This window comes from Mastomys coucha, unplaced genomic scaffold (genome assembly GCF_008632895.1).
Source record: "Mastomys coucha isolate ucsf_1 unplaced genomic scaffold, UCSF_Mcou_1 pScaffold23, whole genome shotgun sequence".
NCBI classification, from domain to species: Eukaryota; Metazoa; Chordata; class Mammalia; order Rodentia; family Muridae; genus Mastomys; species Mastomys coucha.
The window spans coordinates 115,441,604-115,467,060 of record NW_022196906.1 but is presented as its reverse complement, the minus strand read 5'-3'; the positions used below and the strand labels follow the sequence as shown (position 1 = coordinate 115,467,060).

Sequence of the window (25,457 nt, the reverse complement as noted above, 5' to 3'; positions counted from 1 at the left end):
GGGGGGGGGGGGGCAGCATGCTGGGTATGCAGGAGCCACAGGCAGGAGTGAGCCACAGGCAAGAGCCACAGGCAGGAGCCACAGGCAGGCAGGAACCGCAGGCAGGAGCCACAGGCACAGGCAGGAGCCACAGGCAGGAGCCACAGGCACAGGCAGGAGCCACAGGCTCAGGCAGGGGCCACAGGCAGGAGCAGCAGGTGAAGGCTGCCTGGAAGAGGAGCCTTCTGCCCATAGGAACAGTCATTGGGAAGGGTGGAAAACAGGAGGGTGGGCTTTCCCAGGACTCCAGGCGGAAAGTTCATCTCAAGAGGGAAAGAACTCTTCAGTTAGGCAAGGTGCTGCAACCTTGGAGTCCCTGCACTCTAAGGAAAGAACTCTTCAGGTAGACAAGTGCTGCAACCTTGGAGCCCTGCACTCTGGAGGGAGGCAATCCCCAGGCTTGCTGGCTAGCCAGCCTAGCTAGCCTACTTTGTAAGTTCCAGGCCAGAGAGAGACCCTGTCCCCAAAACACCAGGTAGACAGGACATGACAGCCCAGGGCTTTCTCTGGTCCATTTGCATGCTTACAAGTGCATCTGCACACACATGTGTGTGCACACCCACACAGACACACACATCTATACACACATGTACACATGCATACACACAAATGCACACATGCACACACATCTATGCACACAAGTACACAGACACACAAACATATACAAATACACATCTCTATACATGTATACACACACACACCTATATACATGTACATACACATACACATAAGCATACACACATGTACACAAAGAATTTGGATGACTCTGACCTTGCAGTCAGAGGTCAAGAATGTCAGGCTAGAGGTGTGTCCTGTACTTAACACGGAATATTTCCTCTGCAGCTCCCGCTGGAGTAATGGCTCCCCTGCCTGCTGCTGACTGGGTGGGAGTGAGGAAGCAGAGGGCGTCTCTGAAGAGACCGGAAGTGAATGAGTGAAACAGCTGTGACTTGGAGAAGTTACGAGGTCTGGAAAGGCAACAGTGGGGTGGGTCCAAGACATCTTATGGGACGAGGCTGGTTCCAGGTGGTAACTGTGACCCCCGTAAGGGACTTAAGGCCCTTTCTAGACAAAGGGCAAGCCCTTCAGTCAGAAAATCTAAAACAAAACAAACAAACAAACAAAAAAAGAAATTCTAAAACAGTCATCACCATGAAAAAGACAGGGAACAAGAGAATACCTGAGGACCGACAGCTTGATTTTACCAGTCCTGAGGAATGACACCAGGTTGATCCCTGGCCTCTCTCTATATTTACTACCGAGCTCCTGCACGTGCACACACACACACACACACACACACACACACACACACACGGACACACACTCACACGGACACACACATGTGCACACACAGACACACACATGTGCACACACAGACACATAGACATATACACAGACACACACACACAGACACAGACATACACACAGACACACACACAGACACAGACACAGACATACACACTCACACAGACACACACTCACACAGACATACACGCATGTACACACACACAGACACATAGACATACACACAGACACACACACTCACACAGACACAGACACACACACGAACACACACACGGACACACAGACACACACGCAGACATACACACATGTGCACACACACAGACACATAGACATACACACAGACACACAGACACTCACACAGACACACACTCACACAGACATACACACATGTACACACACACAGACACATAGACACACACAGACACACACACAGACACACACACACACACACACGGACACACACTCACACAGACACACACGCAGACATACACACATGTGCACACACAGACACATAGACATACACACAGACACACACACACACAGACACAGACATACACACAGACACACACACAGACACAGACACATACACACTCACACAGACACACACTCACACAGACATACACGCATGTACACACACACAGACACATAGACATACACACAGACACACACACTCACACAGACACAGACACACACACGAACACACACACGGACACACAGACACACACGCAGACATACACACATGTGCACACACACAGACACATAGACATACACACAGACACACAGACACTCACACAGACACACACTCACACAGACATACACACATGTACACACACACAGACACATAGACATACACACAGACACACACATGTGCACAAACACACGCAAACACACACACACACTCACACACTCATATGGAAACGTAAGGCATTAGAATAGACAAACCGATATTGATGAACAACAAAGCTAGAGGGAGGGGAAGAAGATGTGAGGGGGAAGAGCCAGCAACATGGCTAAGCTGGTAAAGCATTTGCCACACAAGCCTCATGAACTGAGTTCAAACCTCAGAACCCACAGTAGAGGGACACAAACAACTCCCAAACCTTGTCTTCTGACTTCCACTCGTGCCTTCCATGCACATGGCCACACCCATACTAACAACAAAGTTCGTTGGCAATTTTTTATCTATTCTTCTAGGCCCTGGGCTCCATTCCCGGTGTGCAGGATACAAATGGTACATGGTGGCAAACCGGGATGATACACGGTGGTGGATCAGCGGGAACTACGAGGGGCCGACGAGCACACACAAAGCAGGCTCCTGCTTCTCCCTGCCTAACCAGTGCAAGCACATTCTGCACACCTTACTCTGTAGGTGGGGATGCTGCGGAGGCTCACTGGCTAAGAACTCCACAAGCTCACATAGCCTACACTGGCTGCACTGAGGACTAGAGGCCCAGGTTTCCAAATGAAAAGCCGCTGTGGCTGTGGCAGCTACCGTCACTGCGAGACAGGGTAGATTGCATTATTTATGGCCCAGCAGTCAGTTATCCCCATTCCAAAGCTCCTAATTGAAGCTCACACCACTTCTAAGGAGGAGGGTCAGGGCCCTGGTGGCTGGGTAATGAGCCCCTCTGCCCCGTGGAAAGCCTTCCTCTAACTGGCTGAGATGGACCAATGAGGCTGCAGTAATTAGCTCGCCTGTTCATAGCACCCAGAGCTGGGTAAGCTAATACTTCCAGAACAGGCATGGCTTTCAGCTTCTAAGGAAAATCTGCATCTCTAGCTGGCCACACTCTTTCACTCACTGCCGTCTGGCTCTCTGATCTAAGAAGGGCAGAGGCTGGCTGTCACATTTAGATCGAGTTAAACCATTGCACGAACAATCTTGGGAACAACAAAACCCAGGACAGAGTAAGAGGAGCCGGCTAGCTTTTCTTCTACTGTTCTGAGATGGGGGTCTGAGGCAGCAGCCAGGGCGGACTCCAGCCCACTGAGGCAGCCCTGAGGCTCCTGTGTCTCCGACACCCCATTCCACAGTGCTGGGGGTCAAATCCAGGGCCTCTGGTGTGCTAGGCCACGTTGTATCGGCAGCACCCCAGAAAGAAATAAAAATGGAGACAGTAGTCCACACACAAGGTGTGTAGTTCTTGGTAATTTGGGAGTTATTTGATTATCAGGAAAACAAAGGACCTAAATAGGGAAGAGAGGAGAGAAAGTCCCCATGTTCCCACAGGGCAGGTGACTCTGCCTGATAACAATTAACTGCAAGTTTAGAAAGAGCTGGTTGAGAAGATTCTGAATGTTCCCAACTGTTGCATGTGCATTCTGTCTGACCCAACACAACTTAACAAAGGAAAGGGTTCATTCCAGCTTAAATATCCAGCACTGGGGGAAGTTAGAGCAGGATCTGAAGCAGAAACCATGGAGGGGCTCTGCTTGCTGGCTCCGTTGTGGGCTCATGCTCAGCCAAGCCTTCTTATACAGCCCAGGCCACCTGCCTAGGGATGGTGCCACCCACACAGTGGGCTGTGCCCTCCCGCCGGCATCAATCACCAACCAAGACAGTATCTCACAAATGTGCCTGCAGGTCAACCCAGTGGAGGCGATTCTTCACCTGAGACTCCCTCTTTCCAGGTGACTCAGGTTGGTACCATGCTGATGACAAAAACAAAGCAGAACACCCACAGAAGCAGTGAAGCCCAAGCGCGGCAGATGTGATGGCTCTTCTCATCTGCACATGTGGATTAAAAGCAGGGGTGGGAGACAGAAGGAGGGGAGGGGAGGGAGAAGAAGGGGTGGGCAAGCATGGTATCACGTTTTTTAATCTCAGAAGGCAGGCGGATCTCTGTGAGTTCGAGTCCAGTCTGACCTACATGGTGAGTTCCAGGCCAGCCAGAGCTCCCTGTTTCAACAAACAAACAGGCATATTTTTAAAATAAAATTGACAGTCCACACAAACATCACAGGGCAAAGGTAGTCCCTCAACATGGAGAGAACAGGACTCCCTACCTCCACCCTTGGGCCTGTCTGGGAAATAACAGAACATTCCGGAATAAGCAGGTATAACCCTTATTCAGTTTCCCAATGAACTCCTATCTCCAAGGAGCATACCCCACCAGTGAACACAGGAGAGCAGAGTGCACCTTTCTCTCCCACAGCTGCAGGCTGTGCTACGCAGAACCAGTGGGCACCTGCCAGCCATGCCCCCCTCTCACCTCCTACCCCCACCCCCCCAACCCCAGCCTCCAGATGGAGCGGCCAGTGCCCTCCCTGGCCTCTCCAGGAGGAGCCTTACAGAGAAGGCATGAATCCCACCCTGCTTGCTCAGGTGAGGCAGGTGAGGACGATAAGCTTCCAGGGAGCTGGCTAAGCTTTCCGCAATCTTCCTGGAAATCTACTATCACCTCGCTGTGAAGGTGGGGCACACCCCAGGCAACCAGGCTCTAATTCACAGAATAATTTTTAACACGGTGATTTTTTTTTTGGCTTTTTGTTTGTTTTGTTTTTGAGGCAAGCTCCCAGGTATCTCAGGTTAGCCTTGAACTCAAGGTACTCAAGGATGACCTTGAACTGAAAATCCTCCTGCCTCCACTTCCTGAGTGACCACCACACCCAGTTTATGTGGCTCAGGGCTGCATGCAAGCTAAGCAGGTACACTACCGACCGGGCCACATTCCCAGCCCCCAGGGTGAGGCACAGATGAGACATTGTATCCATTCCTGGCACAGACACGGCACTCACGAGAAACCATCACTGAGCCACTGAGAATTTCTGGAAAGCTTTCCACTCAGGAGACAGTCAGGGAGGTTGGCTGACACCAGCTGTCAGGCTAATGCCCTCAGCAGCACCGTGTCCTTTTCCTCTTAGTGATTTGGTCAGCGGTAGCCGTGATCATCAAGGAAGGAGGACATCTAAGGTTTTTTTCTTCTTCCTTCAAGAAAACATTTTTTGTATGTTTGTGTTCTAGTTTCACTCCATGGCTGAGAAAAAATACCCTGACCAAAAGCATCTTGGGAGTGGAAAGAACTTCTAGGTCCCAGTGCACTGCTGAGAGATGGCAAGGCAGGGAGTCAAGCAGAGGCCATGGAGGGACGCTCTTAGCTGGCTCACTCTCTGGCTCATGTTCAGCTAGCCTTACACAATCCAGGTCTACCGACCAGGGAATGGTGCTGCCCACAGTGGGCTGGGCCCCCAGCATCAATTAATAATCCACATGGCACCACCACAGGCCAATCTGAGAGAGGTAATCCCTCTACAAGGCGTTCTCCCAGATGGCTGCTCAAACTGACTGTTAAAGAAAGCTAAAATAATCTGGTTGTTGTGTGACCTGGGCTAGCCTAGAACCCTCTTTATGACCTAGGCTGCCCTCAAAATCCTCCTGCCTCAGCCTCCAGGGTGCTGCTGGGATCCCTTAGTGTGACTATCACATCCAGTGAGAAAAGTAATTGCTTAGCTACAAACAGAAATGTGGTTCTCACAGTCCTTGTGTTCCAAGCCTACCCTGGGATAAAGACATGCATCTGTCTCTAAGCCTTCTTTGCTAAATGCCTGATTAGCAATTCCACAGAACACCTCCTGTCGTACCACCACTGAGGGTAACAGGCTCTGACATCACAAACTCCACTAAGAAGGTACATGGATCTGGTCCTCACATTAGACTCTCTGTCCACTGCGATGCCCCGAGTCCCCACAGCCTCCAGGATGAGCCTCCCTCTGAACTCCCTCTGAGCCTGCTCTGCCTCACTCTCCTGGCTCTCCACAGCAACAGGACCAGGGTGCTCCCCTGAGCAGCTTCCTATCATACTCTGATCATAATCTAAGTTCCTCACCAGGCAGGTCGAGGCAGGATGTGGGTGTCCACTTGCCCTGGCCACCACCAGGTCCCTCTGCCTCCATGTCACCTCCCTAGGGACTCCAGGCCTCAGCCAGCCACAGTGGCCCTGCCTAGTCCCTGTACTCACTGTTTGCGGGGCCTGGGAACCTCTCCCTGCACATTTCGCATGATCCACTCCCATTATTCAGTCTCTGTGTACCTCTCCCCTCCCCAGAGACACCTGTGTCACCTGCCCACCACTCTCTTCTCCCTAGCTGCTAAGTAGCTCTGTCCTTGACACTCAGCAGCTCACAGTTAAGTCAGTCACACATACTTCACACCAGCCTGGAGCCCTCTCCACCCTGCCAGGAATCCCCTAGCTCCAACACACATGTGTGTGCACCCATGTATGTATATGATGTGTGTGGTGTGTATATGTGATGCATGTGTGTGTGTGTATGTGTGTGTAATGTGTGTGTGTGTGTGGTGTGTATGTGATGTGCGTGTAATGTATGTGTGTGTGATATGTGTGTGTGTGTGTGATGTGTATGTGTTGTAGGTCCTATGGGGGAGCAGCCATGTGTGTGTGATGTGTATGTGTTGTATGGGGGAGCAGCCAATGTTCTATACTGTTGAGCCATTTCCCTGGTCCAACTCATGGATTTTAAGGAGTAGCAACTTCAAGCAGAAGCCTTATATTCTATGATCCAGACACAGGAAAAGTGAGGAAAAGCAGAGACTTGGTCCCCAAATAAAAAGGAACGAGCCACGCACTTCAGTTGCTGGGCTCAGCGTTTGCTCAGTTGCTGGGCTCAGCATTTGTTCATCTCACCCCACAGCCAGGTACAGCACTCTCCCCTTCTATTCTTTGATTTTTACTTTAACAATTCAACAGTAATTTAAAATCCATAAGCATTTTCCTAAGCAGACTTACTGACTTGACTTTGAAATGCTCCTTGCGGAGTCCTTCAAACAGCTGACCACAATTAGAAATACTCCTCATTTGTACACAGACCGCTTCCTTATGTTGTGAATGGTCAGGAAGTTCTTCCGTAGTTACAAGTTTAAACTGACCAAAACTCCTGCACTTTGAAATAAACGTTAAGGAGTGTCCACAGAGAGGCCACGCCCGGGATGTCACCTCAAGGCCTCCAGACAGGAGAAAAGTGAGACAGCGACTCTGTCCTGTGGAGACTGTGATGGGACCCACCAAGGACAGCAGCAGTGGCAGGAAAGGTGACCAGCCAGCTAATGTCACACAGGCTAGTCCCCTCTGCCCCGGGCTCACTTCTCAGGCTGCCACACTCTGAGGACAGGGAGGTACCAACATGCAATTCAAACCAGGCTGCTGTAACTTAAGAGCTCCAGACCAGGGTGACCCCAGACCTCCCAGCACACCTGACACTTTCTAAGCAAGGCTGAGGTTCACGGTTGATCAGCACAGGCAGGCTTGGTGTCCCGCAGCGTCCAAGTTCCACACGGAAGTGGGAGGGGGAACTTGGGGAAGAAGGTCAGGCAGAAAGAGAAATTGGAAAATAGGGTTGAGAGGGAGTGGTGGAGAAGGACAGGAAGAGAAAACAGGGAGAAAGAAGTAACGGAGAGAAAGACAAACAGGAAAAATAAAAAGACGGAAAAGGGAAAACTGTGGTTTTAAAAAAAAAAGCGCTGTTTCCTGGGAAAGCTATCTACCTGTGTGATTTTTTTCCACACCCTGTATTATACCATATGCGGATATGCGGGAAGTGAGCTTGGCTGGAACCTCGCCTAAGAACATCTGTCCGCGACTGGAAACCGCCCTAAGAATAGCACAGCTGGTGTCCCAGGACTAATGAGCTCACCCCCACGTGACTGCGTCTGCCTCCTTCCTCTGCCGCTCCTCTTGGGAGGTGGGGAAGTCCAGCCCTCCCCCACACTTAGTCTTTATTTCCCTCGGGGCCTTCATCCTTCATCCAGAAGCCACTCCTGCAGCTCTCTCCTGAGCTGGGATGCTCAGACCCAACAATTCCTCTGAATAGACGCGGCCTTAGCACGGGATGCTAGTGTGGGGGGAAAGATGGGCGGCCTTAGCACGGGATGCAAGTGTGGGGGGAAAGATGGGCGGTCTTAGCACGGGATTCAAGTGTGGGGGGGAAAGATGAGTCCACCGCTTCCGGGCTCGTCGCCGTTAAGAAGACGGTAACGCTATGCTGGTGAGTGGACCAATTCCTTGAAATAGCCAACTTCTCAAAGTAACAGCCACACGTTGGGTCCACATAGATGTGCGCACGTGTACAAGTATCGATGAAAGTGCTGAGAGTGGTGAGTCCCCAGCTGGTATGGTGCTTACAAACTCGAGGACCTGAGAGTCTGAGTCCTAGCACCCACAGGGACCGTGTTGGCATTTCGTCTAGGCTCCGCCCACAGTTACCGGGCAACAGCCTGGTCTGCCAGACTCACTATAAAAGGGGCTTGCTTGCCCCGTGCTCCCGGGGTCTCTCTCTCTCTCTCTCTCTCTCTCTCTCTCTCTCTCTCTCTCTCTCTCTCTCTCTCTCTCTCTCTCTCTCTCTCTTCCCCTCTCTCTGGGTCTCTCTCTCTCTCTCTCTGTCCCCGTCTCAGTCTCACTCTGTTTCTCTCTCTGTCTCTCTCTCTCTCCCTCCCTCCCTCCCACTCAACTGCCCTCCCCATGCCCTAAATAAACTCTTATCTATACCGTCGTGTGGATGGTACCTCAGGGGGAAGGGATGCCTCAGCATGTGCCCTCAGAGGCACCCCCTTCCCCAATACCATACCGCACCCCACCAAACATATCCCTGACTTCTTGCACAACAGACAGGATACCCCAGGCCTAGTGAGAGACCCTGTCTCAAAAAATAGAGCAGAAGGCCCTTGAGATGGCTAGTCCAGTAAAGGCATTTGCCCAGCCTGATGACCTGAGTTTGATTCCTGGGACCCACATGATAAATGGCAAGGGTCCCTCCCTGTGATGAGCCACAGGAGTGCAGTACAAGCACACGTGCACATGAGTGAATGAATGAATGAGGTAGAGACTGAGGAAGACATTGATACAGTCTAGGGGTCTTGCTCAGGCTTGTTTTTTCTGGCAGTTAATCTGCCCAGACATCAGCCCCTAACTGACACACACACACACACACTCAAGAGTATGTACACACAACTTAAAGAACAGACAAAGAAGGGACAGTGGGAGGAAAGGAAGGAGGGAGGCAATTCCTAGCAGATTAGGAAGGGCCTGTGACATAGTGAACGGGTCCCTGCAGGAGCCCCTGTGACTGGGTCTGGCCAGCCCAGAGCTCATTTCCCATAGACTAGGAGAACTGCTAGGGTGCAAGCCCTCCACTCCAGACCTGGGAAGGGTGGTGAACAGACCAATGGGGGACAAGCCTGGGAGGTTTGACCCTGACTGGCATCTGCTCTGGAAAGTAACCCCACCACCCTGAACTTCGAAAGACCTTCCAGCATTTTCAGAAACTGTACCTAGGCACAGGATGGGGAAACCTGGCAGGAATCCATAGGAGGGGGTGCCTAGTGGTGCTGAGGTTGTCTCCATGGCAACCGGAAGAGGCGCTGACTCTGGGGCAACAGATCCAGACTGCCAGATGGGCATCTCTCACTCACTAGAGAAAGACAAAGAAAGGCCCTTTGCAAAACCACACACAATAGCGCGCACGCAGTCTTGAGGTTAACAAATTACCAAATTCCACCCCTGTCTACCAGGTAATTATGCCCATAGCAATTACACAGCTAGCTGAAAGGTGGGCAATGATTAACCTTCCAACAGTGCTCTACACCGAGACCTGGCGGTGCTGCCGACTTTGTTTAAGCCATACATGAGTTACACATGTCTTGACAAGCTCATATTTTGATTTATAACACCAGGGCAGCTCACAGATTAACAATGACAAACAAGCAAGCAAATAAAACATCAGCAGGACAATCATCGCAGGCTTGGGGACACAGCTGGGCAGAAGAGCGCTTGCCTGACACCTGTGATGTCCTGGGCTGGAGCCTTTGTACTGCCATACATTTGTTTAATTACTTTAAGGAATGTCACAAATACTTTGCCTCCTTTTGTGGAATATTCAGCATACTGAACAGAACCTGCTGCAGGACACAACACAGGCAGCTTCCTTCCTTCACAGGACACCGCAAGCCTGAACCTGGAACATGGTTATTTTCATCTCTGTCCTTTTGCTCTTTGTAGGTCACATATCCAGGGCGAGCTGCTCTTTTTCATGTCTTACAGACTCTCCCTGGCTCCACCCTCAGTTCCTACTGAGCTATACTGCAAACTGAGCCAAGAGAAAAACCAACATTGCCGATCCTGTCTTGAAATTAAGGTTTTCTTATTTTGCCTCTCATGTCCCCCATCATCATTTGGAATCTTTGAAGCACTGCGTTAAAAGAACCACTTATCCTGAGCTGAGAGGATCTGGCTCAGTGGTCGACTGCATGCTTAGTAGGCTTGAGGCCCTGAGTTCAATTCCTGACTCAAAAACAAAAAAGACTGATATAAATTCCTGAGATTTTTTTTTTCATTCTCCTTTAAATTCTGGACCCCAGGCAAGTGCCTGAGTCAGAAGAACAAAACAACTTTAGGAAACAGGGAAAATAAATAAATAAATACTTAAGTTCCATCACCCACTCCGAAGACTGCTGAAGGACCTTACGGACCACCTGCCGAAGTGTGTGTGTGTATGTGTGTGTGTGCATGTGTGTGTGCATGTGTGTGCCTGCGTGTGTGTGCATGTGTGTGCGTGCCTGTGTGTGTGTGTGTGTGTGTTTGTGTGTGTGTGTGTCAGACACGACAAACAAATGGAATGGAGGTTACAGAACAATTTCAGGAGTTGGCTCTCTCCTTCCACCTGTGGCACCAGGGATAGAACTCAGGTCCTCACACTTGGCCACAAGCACCTTCCCTTCCTGAGCCATCCTGCCAGTCCATTTATTTCATTTTACAGCCGGATGAGTTCCCACCTGAGAGCCGACGAATTAACTAGAACTCCTTCACAGGCTTTAATTACATCTTACACTGGCAGTAACTCTTTTGTGTACTACTTTGTGGGACACATCCACATCTCTGGCTTCCATCAGTATGAAAAAAAAAGTTCTGAAATCCTCCTGCATGGACTTGTGCATCGGCCTCTCAACATTCTGTCTGCAACATTCAGGTGTTTGTTGAATGCATTCACGCCTCATTCTCTCTCCTGGCTGAGTAATACTCCATTGTGTGGCTTGTTCCTGTAGTCACCCACTGAATGGCATTTGGGGGTTTCAGCTGGGGGGGTGTCTCGTGAGTAAAGCTGCTATGGTACCAAAGCCTCGCTCTGAGGAGATGCGTAAGGTCAGCCCACCTCTAGGGACCAGGCAATGTCCAGGCTGATGTTTTTGTTGTTCTTCTTTAAAGATGGGGTCGTGTGTGTGTGTGTGTGTGTGTGTGTGTGTGTGTGTGTGTGTAGCCCCAGGTCACGTAGTCCAATCTGACACACTCTAGAGGGCCTGAGCCACCACGCCACCCCAGCTGCTCTTTCTGTGGGGTGACTGACACACATTCTACACCTTCAGCACTCAGTACTGTCAAATGTCTCACCCGGCTTGCTGCCTAGGAATCTTTGCTACCAGAAGCAGCTTCTGATTGGCTCCGGTTTAACACAATTCACAGCTCTCCACCCCCACATCACAGAAAAGGTTGTAAATGTCCCTAATGCAGGCTTACTCGCTTTAGACACCAGACAGGTAAGGATGATGTCCTAAAGGGAACCTGCAGAGGGTCACCAACAGTACCAGTGCTCAGACGCCACGTGCTTGTTTAAAGTGTCTACACGGCTGTGTGTCTGGCTAGCACACAGGGCGTCCTGGACTTGATTCTGAGCACCACATAAACTGGGTGTGGTGGTCTCCTGTAACTCCAGCACTTCAGAGGTGGAGGCAAAAGGGTCAGAAATTTAAGATCACCCTTGACTATTACATAGCGAGTTTGAGGCCAGCCTAGGACACATAAGATCCTCTCTCAAGAACAAACAAGCAAATAATAACAAATAGAGCTGGCCAGGTGTTTCAGCTCTGTCTGCCAATCCTGATGACCGGGCTCCATCCCCTGGTCCCACATGGTGGAAAGAGAAAACTTCCTCTGCCAAGCTGAACTACACAGAGGCAAGTGTGTGCATGCACACACACACACACACACACACACACACACACACACACGAACACACACACATACACAATGTAAAATAAAGACTTTCTTGAAGCATTTGGACAAACGTCCTCCACAAAAATAAATAACTAAATCACTAAATAGTGTCTCTAAAGCTTAATGTCTCTACAGGAAACCAGATGGCATGAGAGCAGATTTCTGCATACCTACTGTGTACAAGCACATGCTTGCACACCTACTGTGTACAAACACACCCTTGGCCTCCCACAGAACCCTGTCACAGTCACCATGAGAATGCGCCTTCCAGCTCCCTCCCCAGCTCTCCTCCCTTTCCTGATCTTTTGCAACTACGTGGATTCTTCTACATAAGACATGTCTCCCAGATGATTCCCAGACCCTTACCTGCTGCCAACATTGACCTGAAGACTTCACTGTCCCAGAGCCAACCAACCTGGACCTTCACACAAGCTCAGCCGGGACCCGGCCCCTCCCCCACCCTTAGGACCGCCTCCACCTCCCAGTCTTCCTGTTTCCCTACACAACACCCCAACTTGCCAGCTTCTTTCCCACTCAGCCTGGGCCTACCACACAAGCTGAAGTCACTTTCCCTCAGTCTGAGAAAAAGCCTCCTTAGCAGGTCTCAGGCACCGTGGAGACGGAGAGAGCTCTGGACACTCGCACTGGCTTGGGATTGAGTCAGACCCCCACTCTGCCATGAGCCTTCTTTTTAGAAAAGCTGTAGATTCAACCCTTTTCTGCCGTAGGGACCAAGTGGGATTCTTGGGGATCCTGGGGGCGACAAGTAGTCTTCACCTTTGCTTCTGAGGGATGCTTTCTGCCATGCTGTCTGCTGCCCTCTGCCAAACAGAATTCGACATGTAGAAAAATAACCAAACTCCGAGGGGTATTTGTAAATTTCTTATTGCTTTCTTTTGTGGATCTGGGACTCGAACCCAGGGCCTCGTGCAAGCTAGGCAAGTATTCCACCTCTGAGCTGCAAATGCAACCCTTGTCCCTTTTCTATATGCATCACTACTTCCTATCCAATCCCAGCGGGGGAGCTGAGCAGGGGGTGGGGGCGCAGGGAGGGATGCACTGACTAAGACAGCCTGAAGAACTGAATTCAAATCCCACTGCGCCCTGTGCTCCCTCGGTGAGAGCATAGGAAGAGAAGATGAATTCCCAGGAGCTCCCTGATGAGCTAGCCTGGGGTACATAGCAGCAAACCACAAAAGAGAGACTTTGTCCCAAATAAGGTGATAGGTGAGGACCAACGCCCAAGGCTGTCTTCTGACTTCCACAAGCACATCACTGCTACAAGTTTCCCCAGGTACCATTCAGTATCTAAAGCATTCCCACCTATCCTTTTTATCTTAGGTAGTCCATTTATAGAGATATCCACTTTTGGTTTTTTAAAGGTCTTGCTTGCTATGTAGCTCAGGCTATCCTCAAACTTGAGTCAATCCCCCTGCCTCTCTGCCGTTGTGAGAGACACCATGAACAAAGCAACGTAGGGAGGAGAAGCCATATTCATCTCACACTCCCAGGTCGCACGCAGTTCGTCACTGAGGGAAGCTGGGCAGGAACCTGGAGGCAGGATCTGAAGCAGAGGCCATGGAGGGACAGTAGTCGCTGGCTTGCTCTCCACAGATACTCAGCCTACTTTCTTATAAAATCCAAGACCTGCCCAAAGGTGGCACTGCTAACAGCCAGCTGGGCACCCCCAGATCAGTCACTCGTCAAGAGAACGCCCCCCAGACTTCCCGCAGGCAAACCTGATGGAGACAGCTCCTCAGTGGAGGTTCCCTCTTCCCAGGTGCCCTAGTCAAGCGGACAACCCTAACCAGCACAGCCATTGTACCCAGCTTAACAATCTTTTAACATATAGACAGCCTCCCAGCACAGACACGTCTATTGTAAGGGATGGCATCTTGGATTGCTTTCCATTGTCCCAGTGTGTGTCTGGGACTTCCCTGGCTTTGTAATCACAAAAACATCCTGCTTGTTTTCTCAAACAGCCAAGCTGTTCCCTTAAATACACAACGACAAACAGTGTATTTCCCACAAGACGTCTCTGGAATGCTGTCCCCTGCACCCAAGCACCCAAGCATCCAAGCACCGTATCCAGAGGGATTTTCCTAATGTCTTGGGACTACGGCAAAGTTAACTCTCCTCAAAGCCTAAACAGGGGAGTCGTCAAGGATACAAAATCCACAGCCCACACCAATGCCGGGTGGGGCCTAGGCCTCTCTGTGCTGTTGCTGTCCAGGGAAGACAGCGCACTAGCCAGGGCGGGTGGCCCACAGTGTGTAGGTACCAAATCCTGCTTTCCCTAATCACCCTCTGAGGTCACCACACCAGGTAACAACTCAACTGCAGTCAAAGAACACCTGGTGTTGTGTGACAAAACTTTCCTTGGGGAGATGCAAACCACACATCTATTCACCCCAAATAGGGAGCCCATGACAGACCAAAGTGTGGACACCACGAGTTTATTGGGGCTACTTACAGGAATGTGGGTGAGAGGTTACTTACAGATGCAGAAATGATTCACACAACTGCATCTCCAATCCTGCCCCAGCATGGGTGACGGCTCAAAGCTGCGAACCTGGAGCACACTGCACAGCCAGCAGACAGCTCAGCCAGCAGGTTGGAAAGCAATCTTTCCAGGTGCCAGGGTTGATCTAGACCTCTCTCAGGCACCTCAGTTGGTTTCTGCTTCTTTGAGGTCTGGTCTCTGAGTTGCCTTTGCAGCTCAACTTTGTCTAGCCTGAGGGGAGGAAGGGACCTAGTAAATTTGGTCTGTTTCAGGGACTTCCTGAAGCTAGTTTGAGTTGTTTACTTTCTTGCTGGATGTAATGCATTAACCTCTGAGGAAACTGTTACACAACACCAGTGGCAGAGGTGGGGAGGGGTGAGGCCGTGGAGGTGGTATGGGGTAAGGTCTGGGAGGTGGGAGTGGGGGTGGGGACGAGGGTGGGGGTGATGAAATGGTCAAATACTAGCACAGTGTGAATGAAGCCCTGCCTGGGTTTGATCCTCAGAGAAAAAAGGAGAGATTTTTGTGCTAGGTTCAGCATTTTTAAGTACCAATCTCCAAAGTGGAAAGGAAGGCTCACCGTGCACAACAATTCCTCCAGACCATTAGATCCATTAGTCTGTCATGGTGCACACCTGTTATGCCGGTACTCTGGAGGCAGAGGCTAGGGATCTCTGTGAGTTCAAAGACACAAGTTCTCCACTGAATGAGTGAATGAATGAAAAGAATGGTTAAAAAGAAAATAAAAACCATTCTTTTAACTAATGGATGAAAACATTCGTGTCCATAAATACACACCGTATTTGTCATCTCATTTAAAATACAACGTGTCCTGGGTAGAGAGGAGAGATAATAGAAGACCTCAGCTCTGTTCCTAACACCCAAGTTGGGGAGACTCACCACCACCTATAAGGTCAGCTCCAAGAGATCCAATGTCTTTTCTCAACTTCTGAAGACATCAGCACTCACATGAACATACCCACCCACCCAAACACACACACACACACACACACACACACAATTAACACTTCTAAAAACATCTTTAAAAATATTAAGATAAGCCAGGCAGTGGTGGCGCAAGCCTTTAATCCCAGCACTTGGGAGACAGAGGCAGGCGGATTTCTGAGTTCGAGGCCAGCCTGGTCTACAGAGTGAGTTCCAGGACAGCCAGGGCTACACAGAGAAACCCCGTCTCAAAAAACCAAAAGATAAAACATTTTGCAGACCAGAATGAGAGTGCCCACTGTCCTCTGCTCTCTGCTTGGCTCAGGACATCTGTCCCCACCCACCAGGCTCACAGACACAGCCCCATGAGTCACACATAAGGATCCCCTCCTGTTAAAACTGCTATGGGGTACCCTGACTCACAGGTCACGAGCATGCATTTCTGTCTGTTTGCTTGCGTTTTTAATCCCCTGGCACAAAGTTCACCAATTCCATCTGCATAAGATGGCACACACCTGCCCATCCCTGTAGTTAAGGCACGGACTCAGTTTTCTTCCCCAGTTTTAGCAGTAGAGAAAGGCCCCATAAATGGACCCATTGAGAATGAATGATCCTTGATGTTATGACTCAACTCTAAGTGACAATCTAACAGGCTTGCCCTACTTGCCGTGAGGACCCGCCCCCTCCATATTCAGAATGAGAACGTGTAGCTGGTGTGTGGCTCACCCGTAAAGCAGAGGTTGGCCTGTGCAAAGCTCCATCCCCAGCGCTACAAAATGAAAAGGTACCCATCATAACAAACTACAGGCTCCTTTCTCTCCTAGATCCACCCACTGGAATTCTGGGTACACATCCAAAAGAAATGAATGCAAGGACCCAGTGTATTATCTGTATGGCAAAGGCCGCAGCAATGTGAGCCCACCATCCATTACTGAATGAAATATTATTCAGCCTTACAAAAGAAATTTGACACATGCTTCAACAATAAGAGCAACAAAAACACACAAACAAACTAACCTTTGCCAGCAAAATAAGCCAGACGCCGAGGACAATATTACTTGTTTGGCAGTTCCGGCATGGTCAAGTTCAGAGACAGGAGTGTGGGGGAGGGTGGTCATCAAGAGCTGGGAAGGAGAGATGTGTTTAATGGGTAGTGTTCCAGTTGGAGATGATGAAGAAGGTTTTGGAAATGTCGGTGAGGTCTCTACACAACACAGGCATACTAGATGCTACATGCTGAAAGCAGTTAAAATGATATATTTATGGAATATAAATTTCACCGGTATTTTTAAATGAAGTGAAAAATGATTGTTCTAAGGAAAATCTAGATCTCTTGTTATCTCACGTTAAGGGACTTGCGTAACTATGAGAAAGGACACGAATAATTTGCCAAGGATTGGCTGCCTGCTCTCCTCTGTACACAAGACAATGGGGGAGCCAAGGGCCTGAGGGGTCTGTGGCTTCATGAAAAGCAGGCAAGAGCAGGTGGCACACACTGGTCTTGGATCTTACACTCCAGCTGCCACTCGGCCACTTTTGCTCACAGTGCAGATGACCCAGAACTTCAAATCCACAGAACAACAAAAAATGGTAGACGGGTGAATGCGTCAAAGACCCAGCTAAGAGCTGGGTGGTGGTGCATGCCTTTAATCCCAGCACTTGGGAGGCAGAGGCAGGTGAATTTCTGAGTTCGAGGCCAGCCTGGTCTACAGAATGAGTTCCAGGACAGCCAGGGCTACACAGAGAAACCCTGTCTCGAAAAACAAAACAAAACAAAACAAAACAAAAAACAACAACAAAAAAGACCCAGCTAAGAACCAGGCAGATGTGGTGGATGAATTCTTAAGAACTCAGAAAGACAGGGCTGGGCTTGGGCGCCCAGATTTGGTCCACAAGCTCTAAAACCTGCCATGGTGGTGGACACCTGTAATCTCAGCACCCAGGAGGAACAGAAGTTCACCATCTTTAGTTACATGACAAGTCTGAGCCAGCCTGGGCTACATGAGACTGATCATAAAACAGCAGTCATCTATCTTTGATAGTCTGTGTGAACATGAGTGTATGTATGTGTATAGCCATACATATATAAGCATATTCATGTCTGTGTATGTGGGCATACACGTGGGTACGTATATGCGTATGTGTGCATGTATACATATATGCATGCATAAGTATGTATACATAAACAACGCCTGTCTTGCTGATGTCTTAGCTCCCTGATGAGGCAGGAGAGTGTCCTTCCTGGCTGACTACACTATGGGGCTGTTCTGGCTGCTGATAGAGAATGGTAAGCCAGCCCTTTACTCTCTTCGGCCCCTCCCACTTTACAGTTCATTGCCCAGGATTAAAGGAAGGTGGGGGATGGGGAGGGGGACTCAATCTTTCCTAAAATCACTAAGCCCTTTCCTTTCAGTGCCCGGCAGGGGTGAATGCACAATGCTGGGCCCCAGCTCTGTCAAGCTGGGAAGGGACTTACTCCCCACAACATCCACAAGGTCTGGCCAGCTTGGAAAAGAACCTGTCGGTGGAGATGACTCTGTACACACTGACAGATGATGTGTTTAAAATTCAGGTTCAGACCTAGCAGGGCTGATATTCTGCAGATCTAAGAAGCTTCCAGATTGACAGGATGAAGGTGATGGTGGTGATGGTGGCAATGACGAGGACAATGATGACCACAATGCCCCCTGGCCCCATTCCGAGACATGAACTCTCTATGTTCCTGAGGTCCACCCGTGCCACTACAATAGGGACCAAAATTAGCACAGAAACCCACCGAGGAGACTAAGCCCCCCCCCCTCATTAAATACTACCCTCTTAGGCTACTCCTCAGCAGGACAGATGAGCCCTCTGTGCTCTCTCAGTTCAGACTTATCCCAGGAGGATGGCTGACACTCCCGTCCCTACTCTGTCCCTACTCCCAGAGAAGTCTCCTGAGATCTTCAGACAAGCAAGTCTGGGACAGCTCCCACACCCCCACAGAGATGCCTCAGTCAAGTGAGGCCAAACTACATCCAAGACTAGAGAGACTTCCTCTCTTTGGCCACAGCCCAACCGAAAATAATTTCTTCAGGATCCGTAAAAAAAGGAGGAGACCCTGTACTGGTCCAATGGGGCCATACTGTTTTCTAAAAACTGATGCTGGAGAGATGGCTCAGCAGTTAAGAACAAATGTTGCTCTTACAGGGGACTACGCCTCGGACCTCTGCACCCACATCAAGTGGCCACAACTATCTGACACTTCAGCTCTGGGGACCCTATCGCCCTCTTCTGACTGCCTCAGGTACTGCATGCATGAGCAGACACACACACACACACACACACACACACACACACACACACAAACCTGGTCTCTCGCATAATGTTCTACAGAGCCAAATCGCTGGGTCCCACCACACACATTCTTGCTAAGAAAGAACTGCCTAGAAGGGCTCCCTTATTCTACCAACCAACCGGGGAAGCCAGGGAGAGGGCCTGAGTTAGTTATACTCAGGCCTGAGTTATACTCAGTGCGGCCTCCTGGGCAGACAGGCTGTCCAAATCCAAAGTCTAACTAATAGTGATGTTACAGATGTAAATCACTTTGAAGCAGCACGGTGAGTGTGTGATTCCCGTCAGCTCGTCCCCATGAACCTGCCAGAAGATGGAGGCATATTTCAATCAACATGATTGTGTTATCTAGTACTAAAGTCCAGGAATTAAGGCAGAGAACAGTGACAGTAAGGTGCCAGGAAGAGTGGGTGAGGTCAAGGCACAAAGTTCACAAAAATCTGGTCAAATCATACAGTTCACACATTCTGGGCTATCTCCAACTAACTCTTACTTTTTTTTGTTGTTTTTTTTGTTTTTTTTTTTTGGAGACAGGGTTTCTCTGTGTAGCCCTGGCTGTCCTGGAACTCACTCTGTAGACCAGGCTGGCCTCGAATTCAGAAATCCACCTGCCTCTGCCTCCAAAGTGCCGGGATTAAAGGCGTGCACCGCCACTGCCTGGCCAACTGACTTCTTTTTTATTTTATTTTTTTAGTGTTAATGTACAGATGTGCATGTCTGTGTGCATGTGGGTACACATGTGTGCATATGGAGGCCAGAAGACAACCTCAGGTGTCATTCCTTAGAAACTGTCTGCCTGGCGTTTTGACACAAGGGTCTCTCACTAGTCTGGAGGTCAACTACTAAGCTGAACTGATTGGCCAGAGAGCCCCAGGGATTCACTTATCTATTCTGCCTCAGTGCCAGAATGACCCAGAATGACCCAGAATGACAGTCTGAGGCCACTGTGCATGGATGGAGAACAAGTTGCACCTTACGGACTGGGGTCATCTACTCATCCCTGATTCATAAGAAAGTGAGATGGGAGATGAGAAGGAGAAAGAGAGAGAAGATGAGAGGAAACAGAGACAGAGAGAAGTCATGACTGAGCTGGAGAATGAGGTTGATGTATAGTCCTCTGAGCACACACAGCTTGGTCTAACCCGGCAATCCAGACCATTTATATTGTGGTGGCTACTCTGACATCCCTAGTTACTCAGTGTCCACTTCCAGTTTGGCACAACACTCCCTCTGGTGAGGGCTGTTCAGCTCTTGAATGTCCTGATGTGCCATGCATCTAGAGCCAGAGGACAGCCCAGAAGTGAGCCACCTCCAGGCCTCTCAGGCTGGGAATGTGCACTCGTGACTTTACACCGCTTGACACCACAGTCAAGGCAATGTAAGGAAGAAAGACTGACATACAGGAGGCTAAGAATCCATTGTGACGGAGACAAGCTGGCGAGAGCAGGCATGGTGGGAGATGGGGACCCTGAGAGCCCACATCTTCAACTGGAAGCACAAGACAGTGAAGGAACCGGATGAAGTGGGACACGGAGCCCACCCCTAGTGACACATTTCCTCCAGCAAGGCCGCACCCACTAAACTTCCCCAAACGGCACCACCAACGGTGCAAATGCCTGAGCCTCCAGGGGACAGCGGCTGGGCAAGCACACAGGATACTTACTACACCGGACAGCTTTCAGGGTGTCAAGAAGGGCAGGATGCATTTTCCTTAAGCACTTCTCAGTTCAGACATCGCGTTAAAGCACCTTTACATGAAAGCAAGAAAAGTCCTGGCTCTGGCCTGGGGTCCCTGCAGTGGGGAGGCTGAGCTGGAGTGGGGAGGAGCACCTTGAGCCCAGTAGAAGACAACTAGCTTAGAGCAACATAATGACATTCTCAAATAGCAAGCAGAACAAATCCGTACAATATGGTGCGGTATGCCTGTATCCCAGCCCTTGGAAGGTGGAGGCAGAGGGATTAGGGGTTCAAGATTAAAGATGGCTCCATAGCAAGTTTGCTGTCAGCCTGGACTGCATGAGACCCCTCCCCACATCTCATACCCACCAAAACAAAAAACAAAAAAACAAAAAACCGACTCCTACTTCCTATCTTCCTCACAGTACTCATTAACTCAGAAAAGCATCAGAGGCCACGGCTAAGCTCCCAGCTCCTCTGCCAGCCTCCTGAGCCTTGACGGCCTCAGGAACGAATTGGAAGCATCAAGATAAGTGACACTGCTTACAGCCAGCAGCCACCTGAGAAGCCACTGCCCCAAGCAGTCAGAGAGCTGCACCTTGCTAAGTTCTTAGAAAGGTGAGGTTTTTTGAACAGGAGGCCTGGGAGCCGGCTGCCTGGCCCAAAGCCAAGGATTCTGAGATCTGCCCATGCACCATCTCACCTGATCTCTGGTACACTTTAGCAGCAGCAGCCTAAGTAAGCAGGCTTCCCCCTCAGTGGTGCCACACAGCCCTTCAGGAGAAAACAAAGACCAGCCCAAGGCAGCTCAGCACCACCAAGTGTCTTCCACGTCGCCTAGACCTTCAGGTAAACGTGCTGGTGCTCACGTACACTACATGCTTAGACAGACCTTTTCAAGACTGAAAGTGACCCCCACTTGGCTACCCCACCACCACCACCAAGAGGGCAAGCTGGTTCAAGGAGCATTGTTCAGAAAGAAAGAAGAGAGAGGCGGAGCCAGAACACTCATTCATCCCAGCACCTCCCACCCAGCAGAGCTAACCCCCAAGCTGCAAAGTAAAGTTGAAGATCCATGCAGCCCTTCCAATGGAGACCGGTCTTCTAATATCTCTGAAAAAGAGCATCCTTTGTCCCTCTCCCACATCACAGAGGGGTGAACAGGCGGGGTCCATTTTCAAACACATGGGGCACAGGTTCAGTCTGGAGACGGCGGTCACTGCACTGTACTGGAGTTTGTCAAGCTTGTAAGGGCAGAGACTGAACTGTGCTTCAAAAGGCCCAAGTGTGGAGGGCTCAATCTGGGGAGCCCTCAAGAAGGGTGGGAGGGAAGACTCCACGCAGTTGATCTCTGACCTCTCTACAGTGCCATACACACAATAATAAACGAAAGAAAGCGCAAAAGGCCTGATTGTGAGTCTAAAAGAGCACCTTACCCTTCAAGCCTTGCATTCTTGAAGGGAAGAAAAGGGCTTCCCCTGGTAGGAAAGGTGGCCACCTGCCGGCTCACCCACTGTCTTATCACTCAACAATTAGGCCTTTATGCAGCACCCAAGCCTAAAGGAGCCAGAGGCCTGCTCTGCACCTGGGGAGCAGGAGGTCAAGGTCAGGGAGCTCAGGTGGCTCAAGCCAGAACCATCTAGCAACACAGAGGACTCTGGTGTGCAAGACCAGAGGCAGCCTCACACTGGCAAGAAAGAAGTGTCTTCATTCAGGGGCTCGAGAAGGCGCTGCCGCTCGGAAACCGAAAGTTTGAAACCCCTTTCGTTGTGAATCATGAGCCATGTCGCTGTCGAAGCCCACACAGTACCTGACTTGACCCACACTATAAACCTATAAAAGTTATAATTACTATAATATAATCTTAATCATTCCCACCAGGACTTTTCAAAAGTTACAACTCTACAAGCATAGTCAGACCTGAGAACCCTCCAATGCCCGGTTAATGTTCACAGAAAACAAACTAACAAACAAAACCACCACCAACTCTAACCCTTCCACTGGTCCAGTTGAGTTTAGGGGACCAGGATACATGGGACAGGCAGGTAAGACAAGCTAAGTTAGGGGCAAGGTCACGCAGCCTGCAGAGGCTGTGAATCTCGACTTTCCCACCCTAACACCAGTGTCCTTACCTCAGGAGGGCGAAGACACTGTCCCAGAGGAGAGCTCAGCTCTGCGCAGGAAATCAGACCCCAACCGTCCCCGGGGCATCAAACAGGAAATGGGCCTGGTGCCTTGCCAAGTGGCCACCAGCAACCCAGCCCTTGGCAAACCTGCTATGCTTCGACCTGGGCGTTGTAAATCAGTTTAGCACCCCTCTGGGCCCAGCTCTGATCTGCAGCTGCTTCTCCACTTGCCTGGGCTTCTCTGTGAGCAAGCTGGAGTCAGAGGTCACAGAGGCTACAGTCCTTAGTGAGAGACCAAAGGCGAAGGCAGCTGTGGTCCACCTCCACCTGTCATCTCCACCCCAATAGGGAGACCGCCCCATCGCACCCAGGCGCATGCACACACACACACACACACACACAGATAGAGAGGTGCTGGACGATGCTGCTCAGAGCTCAAGCCGCACTCCTCCCTCTTGACAGTTCTGGTAGTTAGAAATTGGAAAGGACCCCTGTGCCTAGTGGCTTCCCTCCACTTTCCCCAGACTAGAAAGACCATGCAGGAAAGACCCTGGGTCCTAGATACTCTCTACAGACAGTACGGTCAACCTTACACAGAGTTTCAAAGTTTGCGAAGCAAATCGGGAAACAAAAAACCCCCCAGAGGCCTCAGCATCCATTCTTCCTGCTCAAAGTGGGCAGTAAAAGTCTGTCTGCGCAAGCACAGGCAACTGCTTCTAAAGCTGAGGCTTAAGGGGCTGGGGAGCCAGGGAACTTAAGAAATCTTCCCTTAGCAAAAACGAAAATTTTGCTTGTCGTGACATTTGCTTTTTACCCTCAAGAGGCTGACCTTGGAGACGAGACAGAATTGTACAACAGAAGTAAAAGAAGTGACCCAAAGTGAACTCCTTCACTCTCAGGATGGAAAGGGGTGGGGGGTCCCTAGGCGCACGACGTCATTTACACAAAGTTCAGGCGGCGAGTGGGAATGTGGGTGCTGCGCGCGCTCCGGCCCCGGGCTCTCTGAAGGTCGCCGGACTGTCAACGAGGCTGCCGGGGCCCAGAATTGGAGTACACGCGGCGCGACGGGACACGGTGGCCTTAAGGCACCTTTCCGGGTGTCCCGGGTCCTGCAGGTGCCACCGGGGAGCAGTCGGGCCGGGGCCCCTCCCCAGCTGCAGGCCCGGAGCTCGGGCGACTTACCCGCAGGAGGCGCGGGGGCGGCGGGCGCGGTCCCGGGGCCGGTATCGCTGCTCCGCCTCGTAGTCGGCCCGGCCCCGGCCGCCCGTGGCTCACGTTCCGGGGACTGCGGGGCTCGGCGTAGGCGGGTGCCCGGCGATCCGGGACAATCCGGGGCTCTGCACGCGCGTGTCACGGGCCGGGGGCGCGCGGGGGCGGGGGCCGAGCGGGCCCCGGGGTGGCGGGCGGGGGCGCGGCTGGGGACGGGGCCGGCGCCGGGGATCGTGTCGCGGGCGCCGCAGCGCGGCCTCTCGCCATGGCTCCGCGCGGCCCGGCCTCGCGCCTCCCCTCGCGCTGCCGTCACCGCCCGACGCGCGCCCGGCCCTCCCCGTCCGTCCCCGCCCCGCCCCGCCCTCCCCGCCCGGCCGCCACCTGCGAGACAGTCCTCGTTCGCGACTGTCCTCGGTCCCCGCAGCGAGAGGCTCCGAGACCCCCAAAGCGCTGGCCCACTTGGCATCCGGAGCGTGCGTCCCGGCCCGCGCGCGGGGGCTGCTTGGGGACCATACCGCCAGCGCCATGGTGCTGGGAAAATAGCCCCGGAGTCAAGCACGGAGTTAACGACGCAGGAGGGGGCCATGGACCAGCCATGAGGGCAATGCCACCAAGTGAGGATCCGGTGGGGGTGGCAGAAAGGACAAAGAAACCCTCCGGGTAGCAAATAACACGCAGGCCGGTTAACCTGGCCCAGCCTCAGCGATCTGCCTACGGGTCACAGGGGACACTGGACTGACTTGGAGAGGGCCCCAACTTGACCCAAAGATTCGAAGGAAATAAAACCCTCCAGACCCTCCAAGTTTCAGGGCTAGATAGGAACTGAGTAGGAAAATTGCTCAGACAAAATCTTCATTGAATGCTCACTGGGAGTGTAGGGGGCATTGGTCACTAGATATTTCCTTGAGCTAGCCTATTTCTCCACAGATTTTCTCTCTGCAACACTGTGTGTGTATGTGTGTGTGTGTGTGTGTGTGTGAGAGAGAGAGAGAGAGAGAGAGAGAGAGAGAGAGAGAGAGAGAGAGAGAGAGAATGACCATTCAAAGCACAGTTGAGTTGCGGGGACACTTTGACCACTGGTGAGAGGTAGGCATCGTTCTCAGAACCCTTCTCTACGAGGTATTCTCAGGAGACTGAAGTTTCAATAAACCCCTTATGAGCTACATTTATTAAAGGGGGATAAGCTGTGTCCCAAAATCCCCATCTCATAAAAAGAGAAAAGAAAAGAAACTTAAAGATTTGAGAATGTGGGGCATGGGAGGGCTGAATGATTGAGGCTAAATGCTATGCCCTTGCTACACTGGGTAGCATGCAGAACACTCCAGC

The 25,457-nt window shown here is 51.0% G+C and overlaps 1 protein-coding gene across 2 annotated transcripts in view; it reads right to left on the bottom strand.

Annotated features, from left to right (window-relative positions):
• Positions 1–24,426, bottom strand: part of Trak1 (trafficking kinesin protein 1) — a 169,131-nt gene extending 144,705 nt beyond the window's left edge. For both annotated transcript variants that reach the window (XM_031345664.1, XM_031345666.1), the window contains exon 1: positions 24,105–24,426. The gene's annotated coding sequence lies outside the window, so the exon portion shown is untranslated. The remainder of the gene's footprint in view (positions 1–24,104) is intronic.
• Positions 24,427–25,457: the final 1,031 nt, after the last annotated feature.